Source organism: Lotus japonicus, chromosome 4 (genome assembly GCF_012489685.1).
Source record: "Lotus japonicus ecotype B-129 chromosome 4, LjGifu_v1.2".
Classification (NCBI taxonomy): Eukaryota; Viridiplantae; Streptophyta; class Magnoliopsida; order Fabales; family Fabaceae; genus Lotus; species Lotus japonicus.
The window spans coordinates 24,572,811-24,592,878 of record NC_080044.1 but is presented as its reverse complement, the minus strand read 5'-3'; the positions used below and the strand labels follow the sequence as shown (position 1 = coordinate 24,592,878).

Here is a 20,068-nt window from a genome sequence, read left to right as displayed (position 1 = left end):
GATTTATTGTTGTTGTCCTACAACTAAAATGTTGTTGAGATTTATGTTTTTGTTGTTGTTGTTAGACCAAGATTTGGTTCTGTGTATATCTCTAGGTTTTGATGATAACAAATATATATTTTGAGTATGAATAACTTTGGTACTCTAACGTTTGTCTTTTGTGTACTTGACAAACAGGTTCTGATTCTGATTGAATTTGGTAGTCATCAGAAGTCAAAGACCAAAGTAATGACCAACAAACTGCTTCTGCACTCACTACGTTATGTGGAACGGTAGTTTAATGTTTCAGATGTTCTGAAGATTTAAGCTCTGATAAGGGTTCTGAAGAATTAAGTGTTGAAGACTCTAAAGACCATAAGTTCTGAGTGAACGGTCAAAGACTCTAAAGATTTGAAGATTCTGAAGACCCAAAGATAGCTGGCTCTGAAGACCAAGTGCTTCCATTCTGAAGACCAGAAGTTTTGAAGGGAACGGTCCAGAAGCTGAAGACTTGAAGTTCTGAAGATCCAAGCATCCTCGTGACTCTAACTAGAAGCTTCACAAGTTTACATTTAAAGCACGCCTCTGAAGATCAAAAGTTAACAGTAAAGGACAAAGGGTCACTATCAATTAGTACAATCGTACTGTACTATCCTGACCCGTTGTGAAATTCAAGAAGTACCCTCCAACGGATAGAATTTCACAACAAAAATATCACTTTGTGCTTGGAGTATTTAAAGGCTGAAGAAAGGAAGAAAAAGCTAAGACACTGCATTGCAATACAATTCTCATTCAAGCGATAAAACTTAGTAATCTTTTTCTTCATTGTTCTTACTTTGTTTACACTCTGCTTGTTTAGAAGCAACTTTCTTGTAAACACAATCTTTCAAACTCTTGATTGTATTTCCTTAAGGGACCGATTTGATCAGTAGCCTTGAGAAGACCTTACTTGTGTGTCTTAGTGTTTGCTAGTTCTTAGGATTGTTAGTCACTGAGCAAGGTGTGCTAGTGCAGTTGTAACATCCTTTGATTAGTGGATTACCTTCATTCGACGAAGGAATAAATCACCTTAACGGGTGGACTGGATTAGCTTGAAGATTTGTTCAAGTGAACCAGGATAAAATCCTTGTGTGTTTCTCTCTTTACTCTTTGCTCTTCTACCTTTGAAACCGAGAGACTTTAGTGAACTTAAAAACAAACCATTTTTATTGCAAAACCCTATTCAAACCCCCTATCTAGTGTTTTTCATACCTTCAATTGTCCTATAGTTAGAAGCACAAATGAACTAGAGATGTTTCAACATTAGCTTACGAGCTTTGTACATTATTGAATATGTGTTATACTCTATTCAGTATACAAGATGTAATGTAACCAAAGATTGGCTCGCAATAAAATATAATTTTTTGGTTTTCATCCGTCGTGTATATTTCTTTTTTAGTAAATTGGAGCATAATCACATGCATTACATACACATCAAAAAGACAAAAAACATAAGAGAAATTGTTATCCATGTCAAAGCATAGATAACACCACAAAACAATTGTCATGTAGTTAATTGGAGCATAATCACATGTGCATACACATCAAAAAGATGAAAAACATAAAAGAAATTGTGTTATCCATGCCAAATGATAGATAACACCAAACATAAACATGTGCATAATCACATGTGTTACATACACATCAAAAAGATATAAAAAGCAATTGTCTAACTTTCTTTTCTCTTCTTTTTGAGTTGGTTAAATTTGTGATATCCTCATTTACTTCCCCCTACAATTTGATAGACACAAGTTAATATATGAAAATAAATGGAGTGATGTATATAATTGAGAAAATTTACCATCAATAAACTTGTAAAACTATTGACACCAAATTGGCCTCCCTGTTGATCGTAAGGACCATAGAGCCACATTGCACTTGTATTGAGAACCTCATGTTGCACTTGAGTTACATTGGTCCATATTTCAAAAAAGAAAACATAATAAAGTCATGAAGTTGATTAAAATTATAAGGGTTAAGTTAATAATAAAATTAATGATACCATTGTAAGTTGTTGACTTTGTAAATAACTTAAGGTACCCAAAGTGTCATTGTCTCTCTACATAAAAGATAAAATTGTTTAACCACTAAATAAATTTTATGTCAGGTTCACACAAAATTAAATTGTTATTAGCTTACCATAGATTGTTGATTGTAAGGATCATAGAGCCATGTTGCACTTGTATTGGGAACCTCATGTTGCACTTGAGTTACGTTGGTCTACATGGCAAAAAAGGAAAAACAATAAATTTATAGAGTTGGCTAAAAGTATATTGACTAAGTTAATGATAAAATTTATAATGTCATTGCAAGTTGTTGACTTTGTGAAGAACTTGAGACACCATTTTTCTTTCTTTTACTAAGTTGGTTCTCCACCCAACCTTTCATACGTTTAGAACCCTTTCTACCTTCTTTTTTCTTGAACTCATTTGGTTGTGTTGAACCATCAATGTTGTTTCCAACCTCATTAAATTTGCAACTTCAGTAGTATTCACTTGTTTCTTATGAAAATCTAGTACTTGTCTCTCTAAATACTCAACAGCTTTGTTAAGGAACACAATTTTTTTCTGATTTCTACAAGCTTCGGTGGCTATGCTAATAGGGCGAGGACAAATCTCTGCATAACTTTGAGTTGTAGACAAATGGTCATCTTCTTCTACATGACTAACCGAACTATTAGGCAAGACTTCTAACTAACTTTGTCCACCTCTTCAATACATATTGCTTATGCACTAATTTGACATCCATATGAATAAAGACTCTTAAGCAATGACAACATAAAATGCCAAAAGACTCAAACTTATGACAAGAGCAACGAATTGACTTCTTATCCAAATCAAATGAAACTTTCCATTCTCCGAAACCCCTTACCTCGGCAATAACAAAATCAATCAATGATGTTTCTACATCCATGATTTTTACAGTACATGCTTCAAACAATACAAACTCGTGTTGGAATATATCAAAAATAGTGGGAGCATAAAGCTTGGACATTTGTTTCAAAATATAAGAATATGGGTTCTTGAGCCTTGATATTTTTTGACGTGCTTTATATTCAGACTTTAATTCATTATATCTCTTTTTTCCACAACACCCTCAAAATACTTAAAGAACTTGACAATATCCAAGTTCACATAGATAAAACTTTTTATATCCGCATTCACACGTTCACTAAGTTGAGTGCTTTACATTCCCAAAGTGAACACCTTCTTCATATAGCAACATGCCCATTTTTCCTTCAAAATATACATTCTTTGCAACCAATCATTTTCTTGAACATCATATTTTGCAATAAGAGTTCTCCAACCTTCCTCAAATCGTTCTTCATCTTCGTATCAATACATGCACTTCTTAAAGCGGTGAAAAAATGAAATTCACCCTTCATAAGATTGCCTAAGTGCTTGATGCCATTTGGATCAAGTGTCGTGTACATAGACCATGGTAAGTCTCAGACATGACTAAAGCTAGCGCTTTGGCCATTGTCAGAGCTTGATCAATAAAAAACTATTTTATGCATTTTCTGCTTGTGTGCCTCTAAAAATGACTCAAAGAACCATTTGTAAGACTCTGTTGTTTCATCATATAAAAAGGTAACCCCAAAGATCACTACTTTCCGATGGTGATTAAAACCATAAAAAACAACAAGTGGTCTATTCGAACTATTGGCGCAATATGCCGAAAATCAAGTGAAACCACATCACCAAAATAGCCATAATCAATTAGCAACCTTGCATATACCTAAAACACATTGGTGATTTGATCTTCATCATATAGTTGATAAGTATGATAGAAAGATGAATTTTCAACTAACTTTCTCTAAAAGTATTGCAATATATAACCAGCACTACTAAAAAAAAGCTACTTAGCGAGGGGCAAAATCCGTCGCTAAATAAGGAAAATTCCATTGCTAAATATGTAGCGACGGAACTCTGTCTGCCGTGGTAAGTGGCCTCGGTAAATATTTAACGAGAGATTCTTAAATCTGTCGCTGATAGCGACGGAAATATGCCGTCGCTAATTTATATATTTCTGTCGCTAAATCGTTTGCTGGATTATCCCATGAATCCGTCGCTAATTGCGACGGAACATAACAAGTCGTCGCTATTTACGACGGAACTCTCCGTCGCTATTTAAGACGGAAAATAGCAGGCTGTCACTGTTTGCGACGGACACTTCGGTCGCTAACCGCCTGACATTTTTATTTCTATTCCCTCGCTAATTCCCTCGCTAAAGTGACAAAATTTATTTTTTGAGCAGATTTTATTTTTCCTGTACAATAACAATTCAGTTTGATAATTTTCCTCAAATCCTAAATGAAGTAATTCAAAATCTACTATTGGTTTGAAGTTTCACATTCATATTTAAGATCATGTTCATTCACATTAATCATCATAGTAGTGAAGCCATACATAGTCATGGTAAAATGTCAAAAGCATAACTAAAAACATAAGTGTCAAATACATAAATATTCATCTAAATACAAGGTCATCAACTCAGCATATAATTCATCATAGTGAGAACCCATAAAGTTAAGTCCCAACAACGATTTTACCCACAAGCACATGTGTCAAACCCTTCAGTAGCTTCAAACTTAGACCGATAGGGATGTACCTCTTGATTCAAGAAGCTTCACATCCACAAAAGGGAAACACAAAGCAAATTGCTCCCTCTATCCTGAGATGTCGAGGCTTATAGAGGAGATGAAACCGGAAGTTCCAACCCAAACCTGGCAGCAAATCAACATCAAATTCAATGAATCACGAAAGAAACAATGATTAGTAAGCATTTTTTTACAACAGCAAAAACCATCTCTTAAGGTGAGCTCAAAAATTTAGAGAAGTAGCTTTGGACAGGGAAAGATTTTACATAAGTCACAAGCAAAATAATTCTCAAATAGAGCAATTAACCGTCATATGAAAGATGGTTGGCCTTTAGCAACCAATGGAAAAGTCTTGATTTAAAGTAACATATGGCAGCAATTGTCAGAAGTTCAAGCTTAGTTGAACACTTGTAATAGTATAGTCCAAAAACACCATGAGTCAACTTTGTCAAAGTTTCAGTAGAAGATGAGGAACTTATAAAATGTCAACAAGTTAACTAAAACAAAATCCATATGAAAACTGTGAAGAAAATCAGAGTCAAGAAAGAAAGAGAGAGCTACTATTGGAGTTATGCTTTAAAATAACTACAACCAAGAAGAGTGATCAGAAAGCATTCAAAACCAAAACCAAAGAAGAAATTTAAAGAACCTTTTGCAACTAAATAGGAACTTCACAACTCACAAAAGATGGGAAACCAGCCATTGTAAGCAACGGAGGTGAAGGAAAAGACAAAATTTCAGCTGGAAAGTAGATACAAACATAAGAGGTTACAGGTTAGTCCATGGAGCATGACTAATCCACTTCATCCATGATGGATGGTGGTCAAGTTCATTTCTTCCCTTTTTCCAATCATCAATAGCTTTGTGAGAAAACAGAGAAAAGGGGAATACATAAAATTGGGAATGCAAACATAGTAACTAATCTAGCAACCCATAATCAAAAACAAAATTGAAACCTATAATAGAAAATAATTGAATTTGGAAGCAAGTTTAAAAATTAAAAAAATAAAACAACAAATGAAAGAATCAATCACTAATGAGCTCGTTTTAACTTTTATTTCAAAATGTGAAACAATGCAGATTTTGCTCTCTAATGTCTAAGTGCATTGAATTGAACTAACATGTCCCAGTTTCAAGTAGACAATGTATAAATTTCAGCCTTATGTTGATGACACAAACACTTAACTCTCAAAGGAGAAGCACCTAATTATTAAAAATTATTCAAAGTTTTAAAAATTATTCAAAGTCATTAAATTGCCAAATTATGGCAATTATCTATGTTAGAAAATTTATCCTCAATCTTAATAGAAAGTCAACATCAGCCTCAATATTGTTCATGGTCCATTAAGCATTGATTGAATGATACCTTTTTGCGAAGGAGGAAGGCCATGAACTTGAAGCCTTGTCTTGATGACGACACACAAATGTAAGCTGCTATTGCCCCTGTAGTGAATGTCACACCATTAGACCTACCATTCTTAAAAACACTAGAGAATCAACAGCGAAAATAACCAGATACATGAACTGAAAATCGAAAATTAGAATTTGATAGAAACCCATGAAAGCTGAACCCAAAATAGGAAAAGTTACCTGCGTCAGCACCAGCACCGGCGTTGGCGATTAAACCCCTAATGTTGTGACTAGAACCAGACCACTCATATTAGAATCTAGAAACACGCTTAAAATGAGGGTGTTCCATATGAAATGGTTGAGAGGCGGTTGTTGTGTGACGGCAACAAAGACGGCGTAGGAGAGGTCGTCGAAGGCTGAAACGGCGCATAAGTGGATGAAGAGGGAGTGGATTTGCTTTGTGCGACTTGAGCGAAAATAACTGGAACAAACCTTCACGCGAACGGTGGGACCTCATGAGCGAACAAACCTTCACGCCAACGGTGGAGCAAAAGCGATGGCGAGTTCGACGGCGCAAAAGCGGCGACGGCGGCGGCCATGAGAGTGTGAGAGGAAATTTCTGAGAAAACTGAGACTTAGGGTTTTTTGGGAGAGAGTATGAGTGAGAATGGATTCAGTCTTGTTTTGGGCCTGAACTTAACACTTTTAGACTACTAATAAATATATAGGTATATTTCATAAAATAATGTAAAAAATGTCTAGTAGATGAAATGGCTATACCCAACTCTTAGGTTAGAGATGTCTCAGGTTCGATTTCCTGGGAGATCAAGTTTATCATTTTTAAATAAAAAAAGTTTTAGCGACGGAATTAGGACATTTATGACCCGTCGCCAAATTACCGACGATAGGAAATCAACGACGGTTACTATCCGTCGCTAAATTTCGAGATAAAATATTAAAATAATATTAGCGACGGAACAACAACGAGGTTACTTTTCCGTCGCTAAATTTTAAAACAACATTTTCAATTCCAAAAACATGATTCTGTCGCTAATTCGTCTGATTCCGTCGCTAATAGCGAAGGATTTTTGTCCCTCGCTAAATCGCGTTTTTTTAGTAGTGCAGCTTCCCCATGTAACAAACTCCTTTGCCGTGTTTTTTGGAGCTAGTTCTTTTGATCAAGGCAAGTGTATCCCAAGTTTGATCACCCTCCCACTTGTTTACTCATCAACTCAAACGACTTCTTTTGTTGCAGACCAACATCATCAACCAACTCATTTTGTTGGCTTTGAACTTCTAAAACTTTTCTTTGAGATGGAAGAATGTGAGACATTTCTTACAAATATAATATGTGGTTGTTCTCCTCGAGAAAGTCATGCACTACTAGTTTTCCATCCTTATTCTTATGTCCCAACCTCACTTGATAGTTTGTTCTTGTCCCCGATCTTGGATTGACTATCTTATAATCTCGTTTTCTACCTTTTGCACGCCTTCTTTGCAACAAACAAACCGACAAGAAGAAATTGAGCCATCTTTTTTGCTGTGAAACTATTGCCTCCTCACTCCAAATCCAGCATTATTGCCATAATTTAGCCAAAACATCCAAGCATCCTCATAGCTTTCAAAAACCATACCTAGCTTTGGCTTGTAATCTTCTTCTATATGATATCAATATTCCATACCTAGCTTTTGCACTCCCATGCCACCTGTATTCTGAATTTTTTATTATGTTTAATATTAACCCCATCTAAAATACCCACTCTATTTTTGCAGTCAACTAAACATGAGTTTTTTTGAGAATAAATCTTCATATAAAAATTTTAAAAAATTCTCATGATAGGATATGTCATGAAAATATATTTTGCTACTGATATAGTAATTTAAATATAAATTACTATTGGAAGAATAATTTTTTTTATTTAGATAATTTCTATTTATCATCATTTGTCATAACCAATAAGTTTTGAATCATATCATATTAGTTTTTTTTTATTATCACCGAAATTGTGTGGTGAATATGTGTTTTCAATTTGAAAAGTAATGCTCACTTTTAAAATTTAAATATGTTGATATCACAAATATGTTGATATCCTAAAAATCTTTGCCATTTTAAAATTGAGTATCGAGAAGTTATAATTTCTCTTGAGGATGCTTAAATTGACTTTTTATTTTATTTTTCAGGAGCTTGAATAGTGTGTTCGTCCTATATTTTTTTTGCAAATGCCACACGATTAAACTATACTTAATTTAAGCATTTTTTTATCATTATAGGCATATCATTAGTTTGTGAGAACATATTCCAAAGATTTGTTTTCTCTATCAAACAAGGCTTTTAATACTTTCTTTAATTTATTCCTTTCCAAATCCACAAATTTAGTGGTATTAAGCACATGAAAATATTGCTTTAACTGCTCCACCTATTTAGGCTTTGACATATCACCCCATTAAATTTTCAGATTTTTTTTAAGATTTGAATTTGAATTTCTAATATTCTCTTAACCATAATTGTGATCAATACTTTCTCATTCTCTATATCACACAACAACAATAACTACAATAAACTGCTCTTGATTCCATTCTCCCTTCTGTAACTGATCTTATCTATCATAGTAGCCGTTAATTTCATTGTAATTGGAATACCATAGGTTCAATTTCATAGACTGACTATTGTTATTTCCAAGGTGGGACCTATTTTCCAAAGTAGTTTTGTCATAGTCAATTAACAGTGTCAAGCACACTACTCCAAGTTTGAATCTATGCGTTTTCCCACAATAATTGTCACGTGAACCCCTCTATGTTTTTACTATTCCAAGCCCTTTGTTCTTTCAACATCCTTCCTCTACATATAAAGACTCTTGAGACTACTACCTTCTTTTCTTATACGGTTCACATATTCAGATATTCACATCTGTTTTTTGATTTTCATCATGGAACCTGCGAAGCTCTCAAGCCTACCAGAGGGGGGGGGATTGCTTCATCATGATGCATTACCTTAATCAGGTGAGCATTCCATTCTTTGTTGTGTTTAGTAATATTAATTAATCTTATTGCACCAAATGTTTCATTTCATGGCCTTCACTGTAATCCATTTTTTTTCAATATAATCATTTTATTTGCAAATCTCATAACATCTTTCTAAATTAATTTTAACAGGATGCAAGTAGAATCCGCAATTCCCTTTACATCATTTCATTGTCTTAGTTTATAGAAAGAGATTACCTTGGTTTGAGTAGGTAATTTGTTCTATATCTTTTTTAATATTCTTTATATGAAGCTTTATGTTTTTTAGGATTCACCCTCACCACACTCCAATAGTAATCAGTATATGTCTTTGAGGTAGTTTCTCATTTATTTTTGTTTCATCTGCTATTGAAACTGTGAATGTCCAGATTCTAGATGGAGTTTCATTTCCACTCTCTTAAGGCCATCAAGTTTCAATTTTGTAAACTGCCCTTGATTAGTACAAAATCTGTGAAATGATTTCCTTTCCTGCAAATTATTTTTTGTCACTCTACAACCATAAATTGCAATCATGCGCATGTTTTGCCGATAATAACAAACCACCTTTGTTTTATAGGATTCACCACCTCCCTATTTTTTTACTCATTAGTGTTCACCAGTTTAACTTTGTGATACCAGTGCTGTTGTAATTAATTGCTTCTCAAAGGGGAATTCCACAACCGATGCAGTATACCAAACAATTTCATTATCTTTTCTGTACCATTAGTTTTTTTTTGTTCATGATCATTGCATATATCTCCTGAGGGGTTCACTATCCTTCCTAGGTGGTTTGTCAGAGCCCATCCTGAGATTAGGCAGTTTTAGAATGTCCTTGTCACTGACCTGACAGACAACACCTTTTCAATGGATGTCAGAATAGTGTCCAAAGAGGTCCATTTAGAGGGAGGTTTTCAGGAAATTTGTCAAATGCACCACATTGGCCAAACTGCTAGCGTGCATTATACATACAATGTGGCGGGTCATTTCAACATCCGGATCTTTTATGACGAGAACACGGAGGTGGCTTACGTAGTGGAAGAGGAGGATGCTCCCAACGTGGAAGGGTTTTCGCTTGGGCAAACGAGCTCACTAAACCGTTGTGTACCGGGGAACAAGTTTTGGTAGTATTTGTAACTCAGTGTTTTTACGTACTTCAAATAGATATATCTTTGATATTATAGATAATTTTGTTTACTTTTTATAACTAATTCCTGCAAGTTATGTGAATGGCAGTCTACAACACAAACTTGCCTCACTCAATATTATTTTGCCTGATGGGGCTGTGGATGAGTGGACGTAGAAATGGGACAAGGGTAGGCCACGACAATGTGTGTTTGGCTTAGGTTGGTATGAGTTTGCCAAGGTGTAACATTTCCGTGCTAGGGACGAGTTATTATTCTTTAAGATGCCACAAGAGGACACCTAAAGGGTTGAAATCAACCGCCGGTAAATTGTGAGCTACTTAAGGGTTGTTCTTAAGTTTTTGTAGTTTATCTCAAGACAATATCCATTAATTATCGTTAGCAGTTGAATTTGTTGTTCACGACGTGTTTAATTTCAAGTTTTTGTTGTTAAGTTTGATGAACTTGTGACAAGAACCTGTTATTTATCCTTTAAACTATGGTTGTTGCATTGGATGTTGTTAACTATGGTTGTGCAGTTACACTGCATGTTGTTAAATTAGATTGGATTTGTGTGTTTGAGAGCAAAATTTGAAGTGTTAAACACCTCAATTGATCCTAAAAAATACACATTAATATATAAACACCTCAATACATGGATTCTTTATTTACGAACGTATACGCAGTCAATTGCTATACGGTTTGATTAGATATTAACATAAAAAATTATGTATAAAGACCACGTGCATAGCTCAATGTGTAGGGTGTAACACCCCGATTTCCGGGTGTCACTTTAGTAACCAAAAATAAACTTTACGCGGAAAACATGTAATTTTTTTTTCGTTTTCTTTCCTTTAAATCAAAGCGATAAGGAAGTAAAGACAACACCCAACAACTAAACTAACCGATATACAAATATATACACAAGTACAGCCTCAGCTGCACCCTCCCGTCACGCGCACCCGCAGTGACTCCAAAGTAGAACGCCCGTAGGCAAATATGTACAAACCAGCACTGTAAGTAAAAGTATCAAAATACAGTCATCCAATGAGAATGTCGGCACCCAAAAATGGCCTGAACAAAAGACCCCTATACTCCGACAGACTCTCTGTGATCCTCCTCAAAAGAACCACACAAAAAGCCACACATCGGAAACCTACCCGATCCCAAAAAGATAAGACGATAAGAGCTCTACACAAAAAAATGACGCTAGTCTAACCTACCCTCCCAAACCAGCTCACCAATCCTCCTCCTCCTCATCGCTGCTCGGCGAGTAGCTCTCCCCACTGCTCTCGGAGTCAGAGTCGGAATCCACCGTAATCATCTCGGTGTCCAAATCCATAACCTCCGTCCTGATTGTCCTGCGCACCGCCCTAGTCGAGCCGGTCTCCACGTCTACCTCTCCAGCAAGAACATCCTCCTCCACCACCCTCATCAAGGGGTCCACACGGTAGCCGTGCGGTGAAGAGAAAGACAAGAGACGTGAGGCAGATGGGACGACAGACTCCCTCCTCGGCCGCACAAGCCTAGAGGACGACGCCACGTCGGTAGGAGCGATGGCAGTAGCCGGAGGTGGCACAACAGGTGTAGCAGCAGCAGCAAGCTCGATCTCCGCTGGGTCCTCCTCGACAGAAAGTGAAGTCGGAGGTGGTGCAGGTGGTCCATGACCAGTGCCTGGTCCACAATGAACTGAGGGCGGCAAGTCAAAACTCAGCTCCATACGCCGTAGCACTCCTCTCGTCAAGCGTCCTCGCTCATCCGTCCGGTCCTCCATGACCCTTCCCCTATACGTCGCCCGGTGACCAGCCACATCGATCACCCAAGCGGTGGGGGCATCCCTATCCACCAGCTCATATCTGATCCCCCCGAGGGAGAGACCGTCGAGAACCAGTCGGCCATCGACATCTGGCAGCAGGCCGACCGCCCAATCACAAACATACAAACAAAGCCAAGGCGCTAGGGTCAACTCACAGAAATAAGTAGATATACACTCAACATACTTAACATGTGATATGGGGTATAGATACATATGTTGTCATATAAACATATAGATAATCCTAGCATGCTATGGCTCTAACATTGCTTCAATAAATCAGATAGCACGCAATCCCAGTCAGAATGAATGTATGCGTGAAATGCAATCAACATGATCCGGATTGTGACGCGTTCCCGTTCGCCACAAGTGAAGCATTCCCGTTCTTCACTATGGATGAACCATTCCCGTTATTCATCCTGGATGAACCATTCCCGTTATTCATCCTTGGTGAACCATTCTCGTTATTCACCGTATGATGAACCATTCCCGTTATTCATCATTAACACATTGGTGAACCATTCCCGTTATTCACCAAAAGATGCACAGGTGAACCATTTTCGTTATTCACCCGATTGATGCAATATGGTTAGCCAAACATTGAATCGTCCTCACCACACGAGCATTTAGCTCAACCCAAACTCAAAACAACCCAAGAGATAGTGTCGGTCAATACAACGCAACTCGGAGTTAGTGTCGGTCAATACAACACAACTCCCACCACAAACCCACAAACAAAGCCAGAGTCAGTGTCGGTCAATACAACACGACTCGGAGTTAGTGTCGGTCAATACAACACAGCTCCAACCGCAAGAGTACATAAGGGTCTAGTGTCGGTCAATACAACACAACTCGAATAACAAGAGTACGTAAAGTACTCGGTGATTTTCAATCATCACCATAGCTCACCTCAGTGGCTTTCCCCAATTCCAATAACTCTCCAAACCCACAACAAAAGTCGACTTTTCCCCGTCTTTCGTAAATATTTTCCCCTTTAGTTTTCCTATACTTAAACGTTAATAAAAATGATTTCAATTCAAATTAGTCAGGTTATGAGTTTATTTCTCAAAGTCTAAGTTTCCCAAGTCTTTAGTTTTCAAAGCTTTATCATTCTAAGGTTTCAAAGATCAACCACCCAAAATACATTTCCCGGGGAAAGTCTAAGAATTCCAACAAATACCAACAAAGGGCTAAGTCTCAAACCCCACATTTGGACTTGCCTAGGGTTGTTCATCCAACCCGAAACACCAACTTTAACCAGTTCAGAGGTTCCCCACTCCGAAATCGCGTCAAAACGCACAATCCAACAATATCACAACATCACAAGTTATGGAAAAGCATCATAACATCAGTTCATCATCATAATCAATATCAACACAAAGCATAAGTCGAATTTCTCGACGCCTATCATACAGTCATAGCTAATAAGTAAGTTGCCCTAACCTCGAGCTGATCCAGCTTCGAAATCACAAGCTCCTTCACTCAAGTGCTATGAACCTTCCAAAGTTCCTTCAACTGAACCTCGGAGAAAACAAAGCAGAATCCACACAAAATCGATTAGTTCGATTGCAATACAACACATAAACGATAGACAAAGCATTAAAGCTTCAGAATACGACCATCGGGTACGAAAAGACAAGTTTTCGAAAACGAAAAACTCCCCCCCCTAAAGGAATAGCCCACGACCTCAGCTCTTTTTCTTCGATCAAAACTGTTTACAAGGTAGTTTTAGGGTAAAACTAAGGCACAGAAACTGTCAGAACAATTTTCGGACAATCGGGTCGAAATTTGACTATCCAGGGGCATTTTGGTCCAAAATAAAGGCTCAAAACCTCAAAGTTATCAGTTCGGAAAACAAATTTGACAGCATTGATCCTTATGACATACGTGACAACAAATCCTAAAGGCACGAAGTCAGATTACAGCTTTTCGACAATAAAGTTTCGAAATGTGAGACAAAAAGGGTTTTGAATCAGTTTTTCAGATCCTGGACAACTGAATCGCAATCGGCGATTACTGACAGAGGTTTTAGGCTCTTGGGAACCTAGGGAACAAACCCCAACCAAGAAATCAAAGAAATCAGATAATTTTACAAAAAGCTCAAAACTGTGAGCACAGAAACGACTTCAGAAACGCAACAGAAACAGTAATCAGAGGTAAGAATCGTGTTAGTTACCTCGGTACCTCGAAGTAGGGACGAACTGCACGAAGATCAGTCAAGTTTTCGCGAAAATCTCTTCTCCCCCAAGCTCCCTCAAACTCGCGGCCTTGAATGGGTGAAATGGAGAGATTTTTGCTTTTTTCGAGCTATTTATAGGCAGGTGAAATCGCGGGAAAATGAAAATTTCGCGATTCCGATTTTTGCAGCACGTTCACCGAAGAATTCTAAGAGAGATTCTGGCGTCAGAATTCCAGAACTCAAAACAAATACCTATGATTTGGGAAAAACGATATCTAAAATCCCAAAAGCGGTGTAAGTTAATCTGCCCCGAAAAACTACTTTTTGCTGTGATGCTCAGACGACAAAACTTCCTACTGAAGAAAGATTGGAAATGTCGAAACAAATCTGGCAACGCAAACGGAAACTTCGTTAGAAGTCCCGAATAGAAAAAGTCTTCATCCATCGCTCGAATCTAGGGTTTCGAAGCAAAGAAACTAGCGTCGTCGGACTTCCGGAAAGTGAATATTATCGTGCGTACAGTCCAGAGTTCCGAAATGAAACGCTGGTCGAAGGAAAAATAAAGAGAACCTTTAAATTTTCCAAGGATTCGAAATCTCACTTAAAACGTTGCTCTAAAGGCGAATTAGCCTATTCTGGACACGCTCGCCATAAGGCAGGTGTGCAGATGACTCGCACTAACTCCTACAGCGACTACGCAACATTCCTCAAGCAATTCCTGAACTTTCTTCTTCATTTATCTTTCTCAAATATCAAGCTCCTGTCACGCTTACACTGGTTCTACGCGTGAGTCGGAAATTAGCTTGTTCTGAAAATCCAGATCTTACATAGGGAGCTCAATGTGTATAACGCATTGGAACTTTGCTTCTTCAACTATATATCTAATATGCGAAAACGTCAATGTGAACATGCTATATAGTCATCATTTTTTATGGTGCAAACTACCATTTCCTAAATGCTTGAATTTTAACACTTGTAAAGGAATTTATGCTAAATTATTTTATTCAACAACTCATTCAAATCTTTTTCATCTATATATCTATATATAAATACAATAATTATTTCTGCCTGCAAAACAATACCTTCATATATAATAATAATGTTTTAAACCAATATGTTTTTTAACTTATTATTTAATTAAAATATTCAGGGTTCATGTAATGATTATTTTTCAACTTATAGATATATTTAATTTATATTCCATTTACTTTTATAATCCAAAATTTAAAATATATATTCATGCAAAATCATATCATATTCTAATTCTAAAATTTGCACACCTGCATATATATCAAATTAATTAAACATTATTATTTTCTTAAAAACAAAAACTTTAGTTATTTATTTCTTCAATCCCTATATTATATATATATATATATATATATATATATATATTTACTATTTGCTCCCAATAATTGATTTCTTGTTATATATTAATAAAAAAGAATATATAATTGTCTAGTTATATACAAACTATCTCTAATATATGTATTTCATTCCTGAAACAAAATCTACAATAATCAACATAAAAAAAACATATTTTCCATTTTTTGTTTTTATGTTGACTTTAACTGTTACTAACTATCAAATTCATCTTATACACTAATTTATATTTAAATTTGAAACATTAGCATCGTATTATACATTAAAAATATTAGTACCTTTCATCATTTTTTAAAACTAAAATATTAAAGTGTGTATATAATTTCCATTACTTTATTTTTTTTCGAAAAAATATAAAGTAATTTAAGTTATTTATATTATAATATTTTTAAATGAGAATAAGATAACGTAAAAAAATAACACAAGCAAACTAACTTCTTTCATTAAAAGGGATCTAAGATAACAACAACAAAAAACAACAACTCTCACACATTGAGAAACAAACATGAACAACATATAAATTAAAATCCACATTATACAGAAGGAACTTGCACCAGGAACATGAAACGCTCATAGCTGCATTTCTAAATTTGAGATAACAATGTCTCCAGACTTCAGCTTCTCCTGCTTGTAGAAACAATGACAAACTTCGCCTAAACTTACCCATTCTCTGCCTAAAGGTGTGAACATCAAACACTCTATCAAGCAATTTCATCAAGAAGAAACTACAACATATATTCAATAACATGAGTTTGTTAATATTGATCAAACAACAACAATATCTTATCTAATAAAAAAAAAACATGAAGGAAAGTCACCATTTGGCATCCAAAGCAGTTCATTGAGCTCAACTTGATAGTAAAACAAAACTTGTGAGTTGTTTCAGGACCTCCTACAATTAAAGGAGCAAGTATAGGATGCATTTGTATTTTCTCATAACTAATTTTAGTTGACCTCTCATCAAACAAGAAAATATCAAATACTATGTCTCCCAAATATTTCAGCATACAATAGTGAACTCCTTGTAATCCATAGAAGTTCCTTATCTACATCCAGCCATCAATGATCCTTGGGTGTAAATAACACTTATGATACCTAATCTTGTGTACATTACCTTTAGGATCTCTTGGTGTCCATTCCAACCCTACCTCCCTATTATACTTTGTTGCAAAACAGTTATCAACTTCCAAAATATTATGCACAATAAACATAACTAATAAGTATATTGAAAAATTGTTGGATGAGAAGTTTTTATCTATGTAAGTAAAGACATCCTTACATAACACAACATGTCCATGTCTACTCTCAAAAGAAATAGCACACTTCACTTGCTTTCACTCAAAATAAACTTCAAGATCCATCACACCTCCATGTTGAATTACTGCCCAAAAAATTTACTTCACTTGCTTTCACTCGGTCTTCATTCACAATCAGACGCATGGAACAACTAATCACAAGATTGATATTTATAGATATCTAGAGGTAAACAAATGTGCAGATTCATTTAGGTTATTTTTATAATTGTAAAAGATTTTTTTTAAATACTTATATCTGATTTGATACAGTAATTGATATGTCCTATAAACCAAAAAAGATAAATTGTAATTGTGATTTGTAACTGAAACCTAATATGCAATATCCTTGAATCATGGACCTTCAATTTCCATATCTTTGATTTTAAATTTAAATTTGGCTTAAAAGCATTTGTTGCCCCTGATGTTTCATGTTTGTGCAATTGACACCCCTCATCTATTTTTGTCCATGTTTGTACCCTCAATGATATTGAAAAGTGTAATGACTACCCCTCCGTCACTTTGACGTTAAAAAATTAACGGAAGGGACTGACGTGACTTTTTTTTTTAATTTTTTTGACCTGCCACGTGGAAATTACGTTTAAAATTAGAAAAAGAGGTGAGGGAGATTCGAACCCAGACCCTATAAGTGGCAAAACCAACCAGTTGAGCTACATAGATAATTGTTATAATTAGCAACACAATTTTATTTATATCATTTACGCTCCTCTTAACCTATACCCACATCTTCTTCCCAGCTTCAACCCATTACATTCGAACGCAGATTCTCATTATCAAAATCCATAGACAAGAAAAAATGGCGTGCTCTGCAGCTTCCCTCTTTGAAGCTAAACATGTACCCCTTTTCTCTCCCAAACCAACCACCTCTCTCTCGATCCCAAACTCCCTCAACCCTTCTCCACCAAACCCTTCTCCCATATTTCAGGATTCATAACAATTTCTCCACCATGAAAATGCAAATGCTTCTTCATCTCGCTTCCCTGATTGGTCCTATACCCAGGACCTAATTCCATTCAATCTGTTCGATTCCAAGCCCAACCTAGCGAGACCCAGATCGAGATTGGGGAAAACACAACACAAACCCCAATCAACCAAACCACTGGCAGTAGCAGCAGCTGCTTCACCATCTCAAATCCTATTCTCATAACCTTAGAAAATTAAAGGAAAAATAAAAAACCGTTTCTTACTCCTTCCTACAATTTCCACCACCTTCGATTTCAAAGACTCTCACTTTCCTTTCTTCTGCTGTGATGGGATCTCAGCCTCTGAAGAATGAAAATTGAAAACTGTTCTGGAAAGGGAAAATTGCAGAAATGAAAATTGGATTGATTCTGATGGAAAATCGGTTTCTATATGTGGGTATGAGGAGAATGAAATTGAAAACTGTTCTAGAAAGGGAAAAATTGTTGGATTCAGATGGATTCAGATAAAGAAAGAGGGAAATTGCGGTTAGATTATAGAAAGAGAAAGAGAAACTGGGCTAAGTTTGATTTTTTTTCTTAAAAATGGGGAAAAATCTTGATTGTGAATTGGGAATTGATCTTGGGGAGATAGGAATGAAGTGCCAGAGTTGAATTGGTGCTGGCAACGCCATTGGTGTGGTTAGTGTTGATTCAGAATTAGCACGTGATTATCACGTGCCATCTTTTTTTGTTTTTTGTTATTATAATCCACGTGGCAATAAGAAAAATGAAAAAGAAAAGCCACGTCAGCCCCTCCGTTAGTTTTCTAACGTCAAACTGACGGAGGGGTACTAGCTACACTTTTCAGTATCATTGAGGGTACAAACATGGACAAAAATAGATAGAGGGTGACTTTTGCACATATATGATACATCAGGGGCAAGAAATGCATTTAAGCATTTAAATTTATATGATATTGTATTTTTTTCTGAGACCAAAAGAATTTATTAAAAAATAAAAGCAAAATACACCCCCGCTAGGAGGGCACAAAGCAAAGAAACCCGCAAAACCCCGACAAAAACCAAACAAAAAACAAAATCACCAGAAAAGAACAAAGAAAAAACCTACCCATCCAGACAACCCAAAATCCTGCCAAAAAGAACTAACCAACCCAAAAGAAACCAGGCAGACACAAGAAACCTATGAGCCCACAGGCCCATTATCTCTAAGATACTCTGCCATGCCCCGAATAGCTTCTTCCTCGCTACCAGGGAACTCCAAACCCGCTAGTTTTCCCAAGAAATAAGCCTTTCTAGCACGTGTGAAAAAAGGACCAAAAGGAGAAGGAGGATCAACCGGCGCAGCGCAGGCGGCACCCTCACAAACCACGTTCTTTCGACGACCCCTAAGCCTACGAGAAACCCCCCCAGAATCATGCTTCACCTCCAACTTCTTCCTAGGCCGACCGCGAGGACGAGGCCTGGGCGGGGAAAACTCAAGCGAAGGGTCTCCAAAACACAAATCCTCATCTTTCCCATGAAACGAGACTTGAGACACAACATCTGTATCCACTCTCTCATGAACCTCCAAAGTTGAGCAAAACCCTACCTCAAAGCTTGAAGAGCAGCCTGACTTTTCTGAAGCAGAAAACGGAGAGACACTAATGAAGGGGGACGAGCAACCTTCTAGAGAAGGCGGGGAAGGAAGGCAAGAGACGACACCCTCCAAAGATGGCAAACCAGAACACTGCGGATCAACACCAACACATTGAATGGGCAAGATAGCATTTAAACTGCAATTTGAAACTCACATAAGCTCAAAAGGACCAAGTCGCAACTGCATACATGGGAGAGATACTGTCAGATCATAATGAGGTTCCCTAAAAATAGCAAAACCATTAACCCCACCCACCAAAATAGGCACCATTTTAAATGAAAATAAATTATTTCCACAATTCCCATAAGGCACAAAAGTAGCGACCTCATTCTCTCTCATCCCACTAAACCGCTGCTCTGCCTCTTCGCATTCAACACGCACCAGAGAGGTCGAAACTGGAGAAAACAAATCGCCAGAACCGCAACCCACAACTTCATCATGCTCACACCGAACCTCAGCAGACAATTCAGGGAACAGATCACCGTCTGAAATTCTTGGCCTTAAATCACAATCCATCCCCCGAACCACTAGCAAGGGATCGTCCAAAATAGCAACTGGGCTCGACTTGCACCACTTAGGCTTCCCCAAAACAACTTCACTCCAGGATCTTGAAGGAAAGGACGATCCCAACGCCATTGTTTGACGAACCTGCGAACTGGACGACTTCGCCTGAACCTGAGAAACGTGGAACCGCAGGCTCTGATCCACACCCTTGAAGCACGAACGAGAAATC

General features: G+C 36.9%; 2 long non-coding RNA genes and 1 pseudogene across 2 annotated transcripts; 1 reads left to right on the top strand and 2 right to left on the bottom strand.

Annotated features, from left to right (window-relative positions):
* Nucleotides 1-3,511: 3,511 nt before the first annotated feature.
* LOC130712525 (protein FAR1-RELATED SEQUENCE 5-like) lies at nucleotides 3,512-8,594 on the bottom strand (annotated as a pseudogene).
* Nucleotides 4,429-6,644, bottom strand: LOC130716287 (uncharacterized). The gene is made up of 3 exons (XR_009011915.1): nucleotides 6,209-6,644; nucleotides 5,985-6,061; nucleotides 4,429-4,744 (listed from the first exon to the last, which is right to left on the bottom strand). It is a non-coding gene; the product is annotated as an uncharacterized LOC130716287 (long non-coding RNA).
* A 266-nt stretch (nucleotides 8,595-8,860) lies between the features above and the next one.
* On the top strand, nucleotides 8,861-10,564 carry LOC130714087 (uncharacterized). The gene is made up of 3 exons (XR_009011157.1): nucleotides 8,861-8,968; nucleotides 9,122-9,201; nucleotides 9,754-10,564. It is a non-coding gene; the product is annotated as an uncharacterized LOC130714087 (long non-coding RNA).
* Nucleotides 10,565-20,068: the final 9,504 nt, after the last annotated feature.